The sequence below is a fragment of the Macrobrachium nipponense genome, chromosome 22, assembly GCF_015104395.2.
Source record: "Macrobrachium nipponense isolate FS-2020 chromosome 22, ASM1510439v2, whole genome shotgun sequence".
NCBI lineage: Eukaryota > Metazoa > Arthropoda > Malacostraca > Decapoda > Palaemonidae > Macrobrachium > Macrobrachium nipponense.
In genome coordinates, this window is record NC_087213.1 from 20,294,815 (window position 1) to 20,309,725 (window position 14,911).

Here is a 14,911-nt window from a genome sequence, read left to right on the forward strand (position 1 = left end):
GGCCGGCTCATTAAACACCATAATAAAAAAAAGATAACTGCACGTCTTTCATATATTATCATATATTATCTTGAACAGCCTGTATCTGGGCTATAATAACAGTTGATTGTAGAAAATTCTCCTCATTTCAAACTTTCTCACACTCTTGTGTATGTGATTGGTCTGCAGCTGCACAGACTCGTGAAACGTCTTCCCGTGGAAGACAACTGGCGACTTCCGTAGTCCATAAGCGCCGTAGAACCCCGTAGACTCGTCTTGTTGAAGGCGTAGGGGAACGATGTTTATGGTGTTTCAGTATGTCAGTCATGTCATCGGTCAATCAAAGAAAAAGTAACCCTAGACATACATCTGTCAAACAATGACCTCAAAAATTCTAGGAAATACTAACTGAACGTCTTCCAACTAACCCCATTAATATAACCACTGAACTAATTTCTAACTACAACTCGTGAAGGAACTCCATAAGATCACGAAATCACAAATCACTATCATAACCCTGTAAATAAAATATTAAATTCTCCAATCTAATTCTCCAATAATATAAAAAAAAAAGCTCGCCAACCCCCGTACAAGTTAGCACACACCACCCAGAACTCACAAAAACTCTACGGACGACTGTCATCGCATTTAAACTCACCAATTCTCACAAGTACAAAAAAAGAAAAAGGAAAACGAGCCCGAAAAAAAAGAGTAACAAACCCAGCCCAAAATTATCACCAAAAATGTTCTCTCAAGCTCTGATATTACAGTAACCCACAAAATCAGTATGAACCCTTTTTGCTGCTTATATAATTAACCTCCATGAAATAAAATGCTAAACACCCCTCCATTATATCTCCTGTCTAAAATAAAAATGCTATTTAAAGCTTAACCCCAATTACAACAAATCTCGTAGGAAAAGAAAAAAAAAACTAAAAAAAAAAAATTAAAAAACTAATAAACAACAACAATCTATTAATAAAGTGAAACATTTTTCCTTACACAGTACCACACATATAAATATATAATATACATAATCCAACATTTTCCCCACAAATGCAATATGTATCGTTACGGAATTTGCTATCGCAACATATGTCATCGGCCATAAACGACCAGAAACAACCCCCTTACACAGATCTCTGTGGAATGCCAAAATCAACATCTCCCAGAATAACGCAAAACTCCGAGTAATCAACACCAAAGGAAAAAAGTCAGCAACCGGACTCATCATAGCATTATCAGCAAAAATCCACCTGTGAACACCTCAGGTGCTTCGAACTGCAGTATAGATTTGTCTAGTCAAACTTGCAACTTCAGAAACCCATTATTCTCCAAATATTCTCCAAATTCTATACTGACACCATATAAGCACATTTCACAAATTTATCTCCAGGATATCACCAAGGTTGCCCAAAAATTGTCTCCAAAGACATAACTCACCCATGATATTACTCAATTATATAAAACAAATTATCACCTATTCGGGATATAAACCACAGTAAACCACAATTCAGCAATTATATGCCACCAAAAATAACCACTGGTGAATATAAAAAATGCAACATCTCCATAGAACCACAATGCAGTAATGTCACTCGCCTCCATTAGTCACAACACCAAAGGAACCACAATACCCCTCTTTTTGGCTTGTAAAACCACAGAAATTCACCTCCAAAAATCATAACCACAAAAAAAGTCACCCCCAAAGATTAATGCCACCCATATATCACCATATTAATAATAATACCACTCCGGTAATAAACATATTCCCCTCCATTTCACTAGCATCCACCATCACCATATTCCCCTCTATTTCACCAACAACCACATATGAAATAAAAATAAGTCTCCAAAAAAAATATTATATCTCCAAGCAGGGTAATTAAAAAAGAAACTCTGTCCCCGAAAAATGCACTCAAAGCATCTAGCTGATACACTCGAAAATGTTGCCACATATCTCCTCTAACAAGGGTTTCCATTTGCGCCAAAATGACTGCAAAAATAATTGAACTAAACATAGCTCTTACCACCATAGGCCTAAACTCTGGACTATTTCCAACAAAATAAAATATCACAAGGCCAAAATATTATATCTCCAATTCTCCAGTAAAATAACCTCGAAAAGCATCTCTAAGGACCTCAATGTTATAGTAAAAAACTATAAACTCTATTTAGCATAACTGCTGAGAAGGGGAAAAACTTGGCAAAAGAAAAAAAAATTGCCCAGGAAATTGTAAAAAAAACCATTAGTGTGCCATAATTCATTACAACAAAACCACAAACCCAAAGCGTTTAAGCAAGGGCTTCCCCATATTCACTTCGGCACAGGCCACCAGAAACTTAATTAAGTTTCCTATCTCTGGCAAAGTTGCCACAAACACAACTGTGCAAGAGGCCAACAATTTCCGGAACACAAACATCCAGAAAAAAAATGTAGTGCCATTACGTACACATTAAAAAATGCAAACAAATCTCCCCTAAATCTCTCTGCAGCATCAAATGGTTGAAATTATAAACGCATTCCCGAACATTGATTCCAAGTCACGAACTGAGATGTTAAAAATCTACACAAACTGCTTAAAAAGAAAAATAGATTCAAATTCGCCCATGATAAAAAGACTTACATAAGTGATGGCTAACGTCTAAAAGGGGAAAAGAAAAGTCAATGGCACTGTTAACTATTCCCGTGACACCTGTAACATCTGTGACTCACGTAGACTTCAAGCAATTATCTGTTGAACCCATAAAAAAAGGACAATTCTAGGGCTATCACAAAAAAAAAAAAACACCCGGGCTAAAAGAAGACCGGTAGGTATTCAATTTGACTATTACCATAGTCTTTGAACAGGTCATTAACACAACATTCTCCTATAAAACACCATAATATTTGTGGTTAGTACTTCCGATATTCACAAACATCACCACCCTTAGTATCATTACAAGCACCCATGTTAGTATAAAAAAAATAACACCAATATTTGTACTCGCTAGTATTGCCAATATCACCAGTATCACCAAATATCACCAAATTCACCAAATTCACCAAAATTGTTATCACCACCCATAAAATCATGGTCACATTCACCAAAATTATTATCACCGTGAACTCCATTAGAATCCCCGTAAATATCTCCGGTAGTAATTCTCTGTAATAATTTCCCGTAATAATTCTCCGTAAATATCTCCATAAAATATCTCCAGTATCACCAGTAAGGGCTTTATTATCACCAATGGCATCATCAAACACAACCCCTATAGCATCACCATTTTAAAATAGTCTCCATATCCCAAACACATCCCCATTAAAAAATAATCTCTGTATTCCCTAATTATAATCATGTCCTCAACCATTTCGTAAAGGCATTCTCCAAAGCGCAAGGAAAACTTGCACCACATTCACATGCATTTTCTCTTTACTCCCAAGAAAGAACAAAAATTGTTCTAAAGAAACCCTACGGCCATAACACATCATCGCTCAGTGGCTATCAGCTGATGTGGCATTGAACTATGTTGTCAAGGCCAAACTCACACCCCCAACCCCAGGACAAAGAAAAAAAAAACTTTACTCTCCCGTTGGCACTACCCCCTGAATCACACTAGCCTCCCTTTTGCTGGCTATTCAAAAAATAAGCTGAGTGCGTACGCGTCATAGAGCTCTGTCTCCAAGGGCTAAGAAAATGCAATCCAAGCACCCCGAGAACTGAAATGCAATTATGAAAACCTTTATATGCGTACATATGTATTAAAAAGAAGCCGAATGCGTCGCCTTTAAGCATGTGCCAAGAAAAAAACTCATCACGTTCTGCTCTTATGGGGAAAAAAATAGTAATCTGAACTGCTTCTTTAACTCCAAAAATGATTCATACACAAAGGCAAAAAAATTATGTAACACTCACATCGTCAATGAGAGAACACCAGATCGCCAACACACGCATGCAAAAAACAAGGCCCACTGAGTCACAGACTCCCTCAAGGCATCTCACGACAGACAAACATGCTGACACTAATTGAATTTCTTCTCTCAGTACCAGAATGACGGCTGAAAAATTCTTATCACCTGTCGCCAAGCATATGAAATCCAACCACATTTTCACAACCAGACTCTCTGAAAACATCCTCTTTAAGCTGCTATTAATCTCACAAAAGGTGTAATACGGTTCAAACACGCTGCCACCACTATAACTGAAGATTCTCAATCTCAGTACTTATCAAAAAGGTAGCAATGGATCCGTGCGTCTAAGCACTGGCAAAATCCAACATCCATTTCCTCTCACCCACATCACACTCCCCCCCCTCCCTCCCCCTCCCTCAAACTCTCTCTCTCTCCTCTCTCTCTCTCTCTCTCGTCTCTCTTACTCTCTCTCTCGTCTCTCTCTCTCTCTTCTCCTCATCTCTCTCTCACATCCCCACATCCTCCCTCCATTATCTAGGGCTATCAAATCAGACACGTGAGCTTACAAAAATATACATTTATTTAAGAGCAAAGTATTAGCTAAATAAACTCAGATTCTTAACAAAAAGTCCAAATAACTCAGATAACCCTCGATAATTAATCAAATAACTAACTTTAGTTTAGCCATAACATTAGGCATAGTCAACATAGTCAGTACACCAATTAAGTCACCATATTCAATTCCCCTTTCTCAGATCAGTTCCCCTTTCTCCAGAACCGCCTGTTAGAAAACAGGAGAACACCTTGATAAGCACAAGATTAAAATCAAAAGATCATATGAAATAGAACATCTTAGAAATAAATATTCAAATACAGATAGGCCACACTTTTGGCCAAAATAAGTATGCTTACCCATTCAACACAGTATTCACAAACACTTTATAATAAAAGTACTGTTCGAAGAAGCCATCTTGGCTTCTCGCCTCTCTTGTACAGATCTCCCCATCTTGGCTACCTTACACTCTCATATGTAGGGAAAAGCTCGCACACACGCACAACTCACACAAATTGTCCACACCCAGAAACTGCCTAGAACCAGTTTCATGAGGCACCTCTGTATCAAGCGCCCATAGCGACAGGACGTGCACTGATCTGCACAGACAGCAATTTTTTGATATCACGCCACTCAAAAAGATACATCAGCATTCCCTAAGCTCATCGCCTCAAGCATTCTGTCTCTAAGGAGAAGCTAAACTGCTGACCCCTACTTTCTAAGAAAGTCACAGCATCTCACATCACAACTGTATCTGAAACATATTGTCTTAATATATCCCTCTTATAAGAGGTGAGAGCGTGTAGGGTGGTTAACCCCACTGCTAAAGGATCCTGTATGAATGGCTATGGAGTCGGATGCTGTTGAAGTTTGTCTTTGATGAATGCCGCGTGAGTGTTACTTATTTTCCCTGGATACATACATGCACATATATATTATATAGTATAGTATATATGCACACATATATGTATGTGTATATATATATATAATAATATATAGTTATATATATAATATTATATATATAATATATATATATATTATATATATATATATATATATATGTTTATTAATATATATATATTATATATATATATATAATATATAATAATATATATATATAGTATATATATATATATATATATATATATATATATATATATATATATATATACATACATATATGTGTGCATATATTACTATACTATATATATTATGTGCATGTATGTATCCAGGGAGAAATAAGTAACACTCACGCGGCATTCATCAAAGACAAAGTTTCAACAGCATCCGACTCATAGCCATTCATACAGGATCCTTTAGCAGGGTGGGGGTTTTAACCACCCTACACGCTTCTCACCTCTTATAAGAGGGATATATTAAGACAATATGTTTCAGATACAGTTTGTGATGTGAGATGCTGTGACTTTTCTTTTTAGAAAGTAGGGGTCAGCAGTTTAGCTTCTCCTTAGAGACAGAATGCTTGAGGCGATGAGCTTAGGGAATGCTGATGTATCTTTTTGAGTGGCGTGATATCAAAAAATTGCTGTCTGTGCAGATCAGTGCACGTCCTGTCGCTGTGGGCGCTTGATACAGAGGTGCCTCATGAAACTGGTTCTAGGCAGTTATATATATATATATATATATATATATATATATATATATATATATATATATATATATATATATATATATGTGTGTGTGTGTGTGTGTATATATATATAAATAATATATTAATATATATATATATATATATATATATATATATATATGTATATATATATATATATATATATATATATATATATATATATAGTAATATATATATATATAATATATATGTATATATATATATATATATATATATATATATACTATATAATATATATGTGTGTATATATCCAGGGAGAAATAAGTAACATTCACGCGGCGTTCATCAAAGACAAACTTCATCAGCATCCGACTCCATAGCCTTTAGCAGTGGGGTTAACCACCCTACACGCTCTCACCTCTTATCTCTCACATGCTTTCGAACTTTCTCGATATCAAAACATTTTATTTCCAGCCTGTTCGCGTTCTTCTGGGGAGAAGTTGCTCGATTTCCCTCCCCTTCCTGCCAAGGCTTTCGATTTGTACGCCGCTTTCACCAACCTGTCGTAGTGGTATTTCATACATCTCTTTACTGATACTAACATTCAGCCGTAAATTCATCGGATTTCCATGTTCTCCATGCTTTAATTTCTTCTTACACCGTGTATAACGTGCAATTAAGTAATGTAAACTATTTCCAGTACTTATTTTTAATTTCCTCCGGGCAGTTGGAAGTTGGAGGGACTTTCCTTTAGTAAAATCTCATCTCTTCATCGAAAGCATTTTTTTCAAATCCTCCAGCATCTCGCGTTATCTACTCTTGGATTCATGCCCCCCCCCCCCTTTTTTTTTTAATTCATCCTACCATCATTTGTTCCCTTTACTTTCCAATGCAACGCTAAACAACTGTGTGTGTGTGTGTGTGTGAATTTTGAATTAAATAGTATGTGTAGAAGGTTGGTGCTGTGACTATTACTGCTCTGGCTTGTATACAAGTCCTATCGAAATCAGCCAAATCAGAGCTGAATGTCAGTTGGTGGCACTCAAAATATTGGACAACTGAATGTCATCAGACCGATATTAGTATGACATTTTTTGTCTTGCGAACGTACCTGAGTCACCTGAGTCTCCTGGGTTTAAAAAAAAATTGTCTCTGATAAAAAGAGGTCTATAGTGAGAGTAAAGCGGAAATGACCCTTACGTTCTATGGAAAAATGGGTTAAATTTAGGTAAATCGAAAGGAGTATCTTAAAAATTTTTTTCATCAGGCTCAATTCCTGTTGTGTTTTGTGGGTATGAGCTACGTTACCCAATATCACCAAATGACAGATTATATTATTGCTTTCAAAATGACTGTGACCCCATTTTGGATCAGCGTAAGGATTAAAATTATGCACTGTATTTGACGGCTATGCTTGATGGTTACGGACAATATGTTAAGTTTAGTGTGACCCAGAAATATTCTGGATTTTAACTGTCCACTTACAACATAGTCAAGCAATTCCACGTGTCCATCGTATCAGAATGTCAACGTTTTCATCTTTCTGTATTTCCTTTTACCTTTTCTTACTTCGTAGTGAGCGCCATATTCTTTGGAAGCTTGAATTGCAAGCCAATTGCCCCTATGGGCTTGTTTCATAAGAATAGGGTTCATCTTCTGAATAAGTTTACGGGCTGCTCTATGAGCAAGAGCCCGTGCTGGCATAAGGCCAGCTTAATCAGTAACAACAAGTGAATAATAATAATAATAATAATAATAATAATAATAATAATAATAATAATAGTAATAAGTACAGTTAGTTTAAGTCGATACACCGGGGCTTATAACTCTCCCAGCAGCTTCCACCTTGGGAACTGTCTCCACAGATCTCTTTCAAGGGGATGATGATGCTCTCTCTTCATTCTCCTCTTCCTCCTCCTTCTTCCGGTTTCTAATCTCCCTCCTTCCCCCATACCTCCTGCTTTTCTTCCCTTTAACGTCATTTCCCCCCGCCCCCGTCCCTTCCCTTCCACTCCCTTCCCCTGGGGGCCATCCCTCAATAGGCTCGTTGGACTACTGGGGCAAACCTCCCCGTGATCAGCTTTGATCTCCCATAATCCTCTCCCGATCCTCAGTTGTCACAGAACAAATTAATTTCAGTTCAAGCTCTGGGATTTAATCCCTTGTGATCTGTAACGTGAAGGACAACGCATCATCTTCATCATTCTCTCTCTCTCTCTCTCTCTCTCTCTCTCTCTCTCTCTCTCTCTCTCTCAGGTTATCCGGTTGCGAAGAATATATAAAGGTGAAGCTACTCATAGCGAGTGTTAGCTTATTTGCCTGTGTCATAGACTATAAAGAGTAAAGCCAATGGAGGGTGAGATGCAGAATCTATGTCTGGAAGGCACTTTCCTGTTCTGGTTGAAATGTTTTTGATTACGTCTCTGCCTGTAAATAAACGCTAACATGATTTAGAAACTGATTTATGTGTATCTGCTTTTCTGCATCCCTTTTTATCCCATACCTACGTATTTATCTGTATATATACATGGCCGTGTTAGGAATAAGGTATATCAGATTGTTTTTGTCATGTGGCATCTCTCTTCCACCCAGCTTTCCTTTTCGTCCTTTGTTTTCAAGATAAGCATTCACTGACGATTTTAAGCTTCCAAATTATTCTTTTATTCTCTATTTTATAACAAAGGTAATTTCATTAAAATGTCACATACAACGTCAGAGATCATGCCGCGAGTTCTATTTTGACGATGTGAAAGAGAGAAAATTTCATCATGATAGACTAACAAATAAATATATTTTATTTTACATTGGAGGAATGTTCCCATTATGTGTCCCTTCTTTGCTTCTATTCTCGTGAATAGTTCAGTTAATCTTCAATTTATGAAAATTAGCAAAAGAAAAGCCGTGATGGCGTGTATATCGGTTCAAAAATAAACAAAAGTGTGCTATAAAATTTGTCTGACCGGTTACGAGAATATGAAAAGGTAATATATATTGCACGAGAAGTGGAAGGTTGAGAAATGTGAAGTTATGTCGATGAAGTAGAGAAAAGGTTACCATTGGTGAAATGAACCATTTGGGAGTTTTGGGATGGTTCAGCCATATGGAAGGAACGAAGAACTGTTGGTTTAAGAAAAGAACGGACAATTCGGGGATATCAAGAGGGAGGGGGTTAGGAGCCACGTAGAAATTGCATTGTGAAATGCACGGTAAAAGTTTTAGAAAGGGAAGACCTAATTATTTATGAAGCATGAGAAGAGCTTGACGCACAGTCATTTTAGAATGTTTTGAAATACATGGTGCTTTTCCTTGCCCTATCTTGAATGACCTTGAATTGAATAAAAAAAAAACAAAAAAAAAAAAGAAAACTGAATGTTCCAGACCTACCTGAAGTATCAAGGTAATGTTTTTTTTTCTTCTTCTCGTTCCTCGAAGCATCTCAATAAGTGCAAGTCACTGCAGGAACGATGCTGGAAGAATCAACACCTTATTAAACTTGGAATTACTTTTCGAAACGATCGAAATTTCAAGGTCGCGAGGGTCCTCCTTAAAAGGGGATCGGGCTGGATCCAAGACGGATCAGGGACTCTTCATGAACAGGATCAGGGTGTCAGACTTAATGATGATAAAGTGGCTGAGAGAGAGAGAGAGAGAGAGAGAGAGAGAGAGAGAAGGCTGATAAACAGCCATAACGAAATTGAAGGGGGCGACCCTCCTTTCAAGTGTCCCCTCTATTTATCCCTTATATCATCATTACCATTAATATCCTTTTGACGACAACACCTGTGAACTCTTCCACTGGTGGGCGATATTTACAATGCGTTCACGATGCAAACCGCTGGCATTATTCGATTTGAAAAGCGTTCTTTGAATTTTAACAGTGAACTTAAGCGTAGGAATGACGTAAAATAATGCACCTGATATATGTAATAGTTGGAGTTCATAGGTGTTTGGATGTGGGGAATAATCAGGAGAAAGAGTTGACTTAAATTTTATATTCGTGTTCGGGAACAAGCGCGGAATGCTATCTAATCACGTGTTACTTAGGATATTCGAACGTCATAAATGTGTGCCTATGTATATGTATATATATACATATACAATTTTGTAAAATTTAAGCATACATAAATATATACATATATATGTGTGTGTATAAATGTATATATGTATGTATTAATGTATATATGCATGTATGATTAAATATATGTATATATAAATATGTATATATTTTTATATGTTTAAATTTTACAAAACTGCGTATTCGTAGATATTTGAAGTTAGCCGTTTTGCTCATTTTGGGTTAGGTTAATCTGGGTAGAAATGTAGGATGTGCACTATTTTTCCTTTCATCTTAAAACATAACAGACAAAAGGATCGAATAAGTAAAAGAGAGAGAAAAAAAAAAAGAGTAAAAAGTGAATAAGCTCCGCTCTCCCGCACCAAGTGAGTCTCAAGTGAGGTAACGCAGTGACGCATAATCTTAATCGATTACGGATAAATAAGACAAACAGGAGCGTATTGGGGGTCGCTTAATTTGATTTAAGTGTCGATATATCTTGTCTTAATCCACCGTAGATCAACATGAGGCCGAATTTCAAGCGCCATTAAAATGATGAACGCTCCGGTAGGCTCCACCGCGAAAATCCTCGAAATGCTTTACATTGCTCCGCATTTGCCACTCTGGGACCGGAAGAAAATTGCCTAAAGTCGTTGTGTTGCTTCGGGCAACTTCTATTATTAGAATAATACGTTTAAATCTTTAAATTTCTAAAGTATATACGTGTCTTTGTTAAGCAAAGGAAAGTAAACAAGAGGCTGCAGTGGTTTTGACGGCAACGTCCGTCTATTAATAGATTTTCAGAACAAAATACAGTATTTCTGTGAAGTGAAATATAAGTTTGTACAAGAAAAATTGGCTTAATAAAGCAGACTCAAATCTGTTTACTTGATATATGGACTTATGCTTTTAGTACGGTACTGGAAGCGTCTAATTACAAAGGATATTCTTAGATCAAGAACGTAAAAACTTAGAAGGGAACAAATAATCTTGAGAAAACGGAATTCTTTTCAAGTTGCATCTGCGAGACTAATTGTCTTAAAACAGGCGAATTTAAAAAAAAGTATTAACGTAGATTGATGTAACGAACAGTTTACAATGCACCGTTAGCATGACCGTAGAAAAATAGTGCCTTGCTGTGGTGAACGCGAAACAGGTTAAGATAAAGATGATAATACCGTTTCGTTCTTTCCTCCGCCAATCTCTTTATGGCCCCCGTAGGACCGTTCAGTTCCCCCTTCCATCCAGGATAAAGGCCTCAAGCTGGATGCTAAGCGTCCAGATATACGAGGAACACAAGTGCCCTCGGAAAGGGTGGGGAAAAGGGTTAAGCCTGAAACAGGGTTTCCGTAAAACCTAAATTTATGAACTAAACCCTAAGTGGAAAGTAAGCAAACTCACTCGATTAAGCTGATATATCTATTTATTATGCTAAAGGATTTCGCTTGACGCATCTATGGGCAAGATTATGCGAGAAAGGGGCCTCTCTCTCTCTCTCTCTCTCTCTCTCTCTCTCTCTCTCTATGGAAATAAACAAAACACTATGTAGTAAAAATACTGTTGTTTTGTTTTCTGCGCTTACCATTTCTCATCGTGACAATAACTTGAAATCCCCTATAGATTGAATTTCCTCTGGCCTCTCGTTCGTTTGCATACATACTTTCCTCTTTAAATATATATTTTTTTATAGTTTTAAAAGAGGGAAAATAAATGGCATGTGAGTGTCTTGAATAAAAAAAAAGCATATTGCAAGCAAGTAATGAAAATTTTTCATCTTTTTTTTGGAAAGCCGTATCTATCCTTTTTTATTTCTTTACAAATGCGGGATTTGTTAAATATTTGAGACATTTGGTGAACGATTATACTATAAATCATATTTCACATTCAATTCTTTAGGGCGCATCTGTCATAGTCATTAATTTTTAAGCCTTACAAACATCAATGTTCGTTGATTTAATTCCTTTCAAATGTAAAGCTAATAGGTATGTATCATTCGCTTATAAAGGTGTATTGTATGCTTATGAATATTTTTAAAGATGGAAAAAAAAAATAAAAATGAAAATAAAAACTTGCTAGAGGAAACAGTACTCCGTCAGTATGGTTGTCACGACGACAATATATTTCTCCGAGGCCTTCCATAATGGGGGCGGATCTATCAGAAAGATTTAAAGGGCCGTAGAAGGGAACACTTTCCCAAATCCATCCAGTGACAAATGAAGAACGATATAAACTGTCGTATTAAATCCATCTGCTCCGTTTCAACAAGAGCAGTTATTCTGAGTAACAGCGAATTAGCAGTTGTAATGGTCGTTACGCCCACCTGTTACCTCCAGTTAGGGCTCCATTCAGACACGTCCTTTTTTCCCCATCTCCCGGCTGAAGCTCGAGTTCCCTCCCTTGTCATCCACTTCATGGGTGGAAGAGCATCGTTTTTTGCTTCCTTTCCAAGTGTCACTTCTTGGTGATTGTGCGGTTTTCTTCCCGCTGCCAGCTCCTTTAGTTCTTTCACTCTATATCGTGATTTTCTGGATCTTTTTAACGTGCTAGCCTACCGATTCGGTAGTTGCGAGTTCGACTCCTCACTCTGTCAACGTGGAATCAGAGGAATTTATTTCTGGTGATTAGAAATTCATTTCTCCATAATAATAATGTGGTTCGGATTCCAAAATAAGCTGTAGGTCTCGTTGCTAAGTAATCGGTTGGTTCCCTGCCACGTAAACATATCCAATCCTTCGGGCCAGCCCTAGGAAAGCTGTTAATCAGCTCAGTGGTCTGGTTAAACTAAGATATACTTAACTTTTCTGGATCTCTCTATGTTCCTGTCTAACCACTCCAACTCTCCGTCTTAGGCCTAAGCGCTGAATGGCCGAAAGTAGCCAAGTGCTCGGCTCAGCAGCCGAAGTTTCATAAATCAATCATCAGTTGTTTTATTTCTATCTGATTTGTCAGATCAGATCAGTTTGTACAAATTGACATCGCCAAAACCAAAGACATTCACGCCACGTCACTATTTACGAAGCAAAGAATCTCGCCTTTGGTTTTGTAATTATATTGCGGAAAAGAACCCGCCCCCCTTTTTGAGGGTGGGGATGGGGGGATAGTCTTTCGTGATATTATTAAGACCCGTTTTTCAGCTCACATGACTGACGGCAGATGAGAGATTTTCTCATCAAATTTATGTCTGGTGGAATTTCTTCACCTTTCCCATAAGAATACATAAAAGTTATTCTTTAAAATCTTTTTAACAAGAACAACGGGCTATAATCTGTCAAACTAGAATGCTGTAATCCACTCGTGTCATAGATTCAAGTTTGGTCAAATTATGACCTGATCAATGTCAGGCTACTATAGAGTTCCAGCTTTTAGCGTAGGTATATATAGGGAAAATCGTAATCATAAATTTCAATGGGCAATGTAGCTTAGGTGAGCATTGTGCCTCATGTTTTCCCAGAAAAAAAAGTTGCAGAACATATGATGACACTATACACGTTTACTGTACTAAACCAAGACTCACAAAGTAAGTTGAAAATAGATAACGAATGCTGAGCTTTAATGTGTATGTATTTATCATAAGAATATGTTAATCTACATGAAAATTGATTGTAATTTCTGCAGTTCCATCTTTTTCATGAGAATCTATACTTTCCAAGAGTTCAGATTTTGCTAAAGGTGGAAGCATTTTTACTTTATCTTTCCTGTTCTGACGCATGATAAATAACCCAACGCAATGTTGTTCAAAATGTTCCTGTCTTTTTCGTAAAGAATGATTTTATATGACATCTATCCACAGATTTATTTTGTCAACTACGAACAATTGTCTTGACGTTAGCCGATGTCGTCTGACATTTTGGGCGCTGTCACGAAATCTCCTGTCATTGCAGCGCGGTCTTCGTACGATGTTTACTTCGGAGACCTTTCGCGTGATACGGTGTCGTCACTTTTAAGAGTGAAGGACCCTGCTCTAGCCTACGCTGACGGAGCTAGACAATACGAGAATGATTAAGTTATTGGCGGCATTATCCTCTCATTCAAGGCATTATCCTCTCATTCACGGAAAGAGAATGCCAATGAAGCTTAGCTGTGCCATGACAGATTCATTAGTAGTTCAGTTATAAGAGTAAATCTTTTGATTCTTTGCTAGGGCGCTATCAATGCATTGTATTTCCACTGTAGCCGAAATAAGTCGGATAAATACTTGAATTATGTAGTTATTATTTTCGAAATTATTATTTAATAAGGAAGCCATTATTTAAAAAGGATGAATACCAGCTTAGCCGAGTTAAGCTACGATGTATATATATAATATATATATATATATATATAATATATTATATTATATATATATATATATGTGTGTGTGTGTGTGTGTGTGTGTGTGTGAGTGTGTGTGTGTATAAATATATATTTATATGTATATATACATACTCTATATATATATATACATAATCTATATATATATATATATATATATATATATATATATTATATATGTATATACATAATCTATATATATATATATATATATATATATATATATATATAAACGAACTTTTTGTCATGTACACAAAATTTTTTTAAGAGTCTATATGACTGTGGCTAATATATTTGCCTATACTCGTAAATAGTGCTTTTACTAGAATGTGCAAGCAAACACCCACTAAAGACGAAGGAGAAAGCAGAGACGAGGGAGTCACATCAGATCGTACCTTTAAATTGATCTGCCTGAACTTAATTAACTCAAAACGATTACGCAACGGCATGGAGAGTCATTAGACTGACCGTTCAAGAGCTTCAGCTGGAAAACTCGCTGGAATGCGGAGAAAAGGAATTTCATCGAAAGTT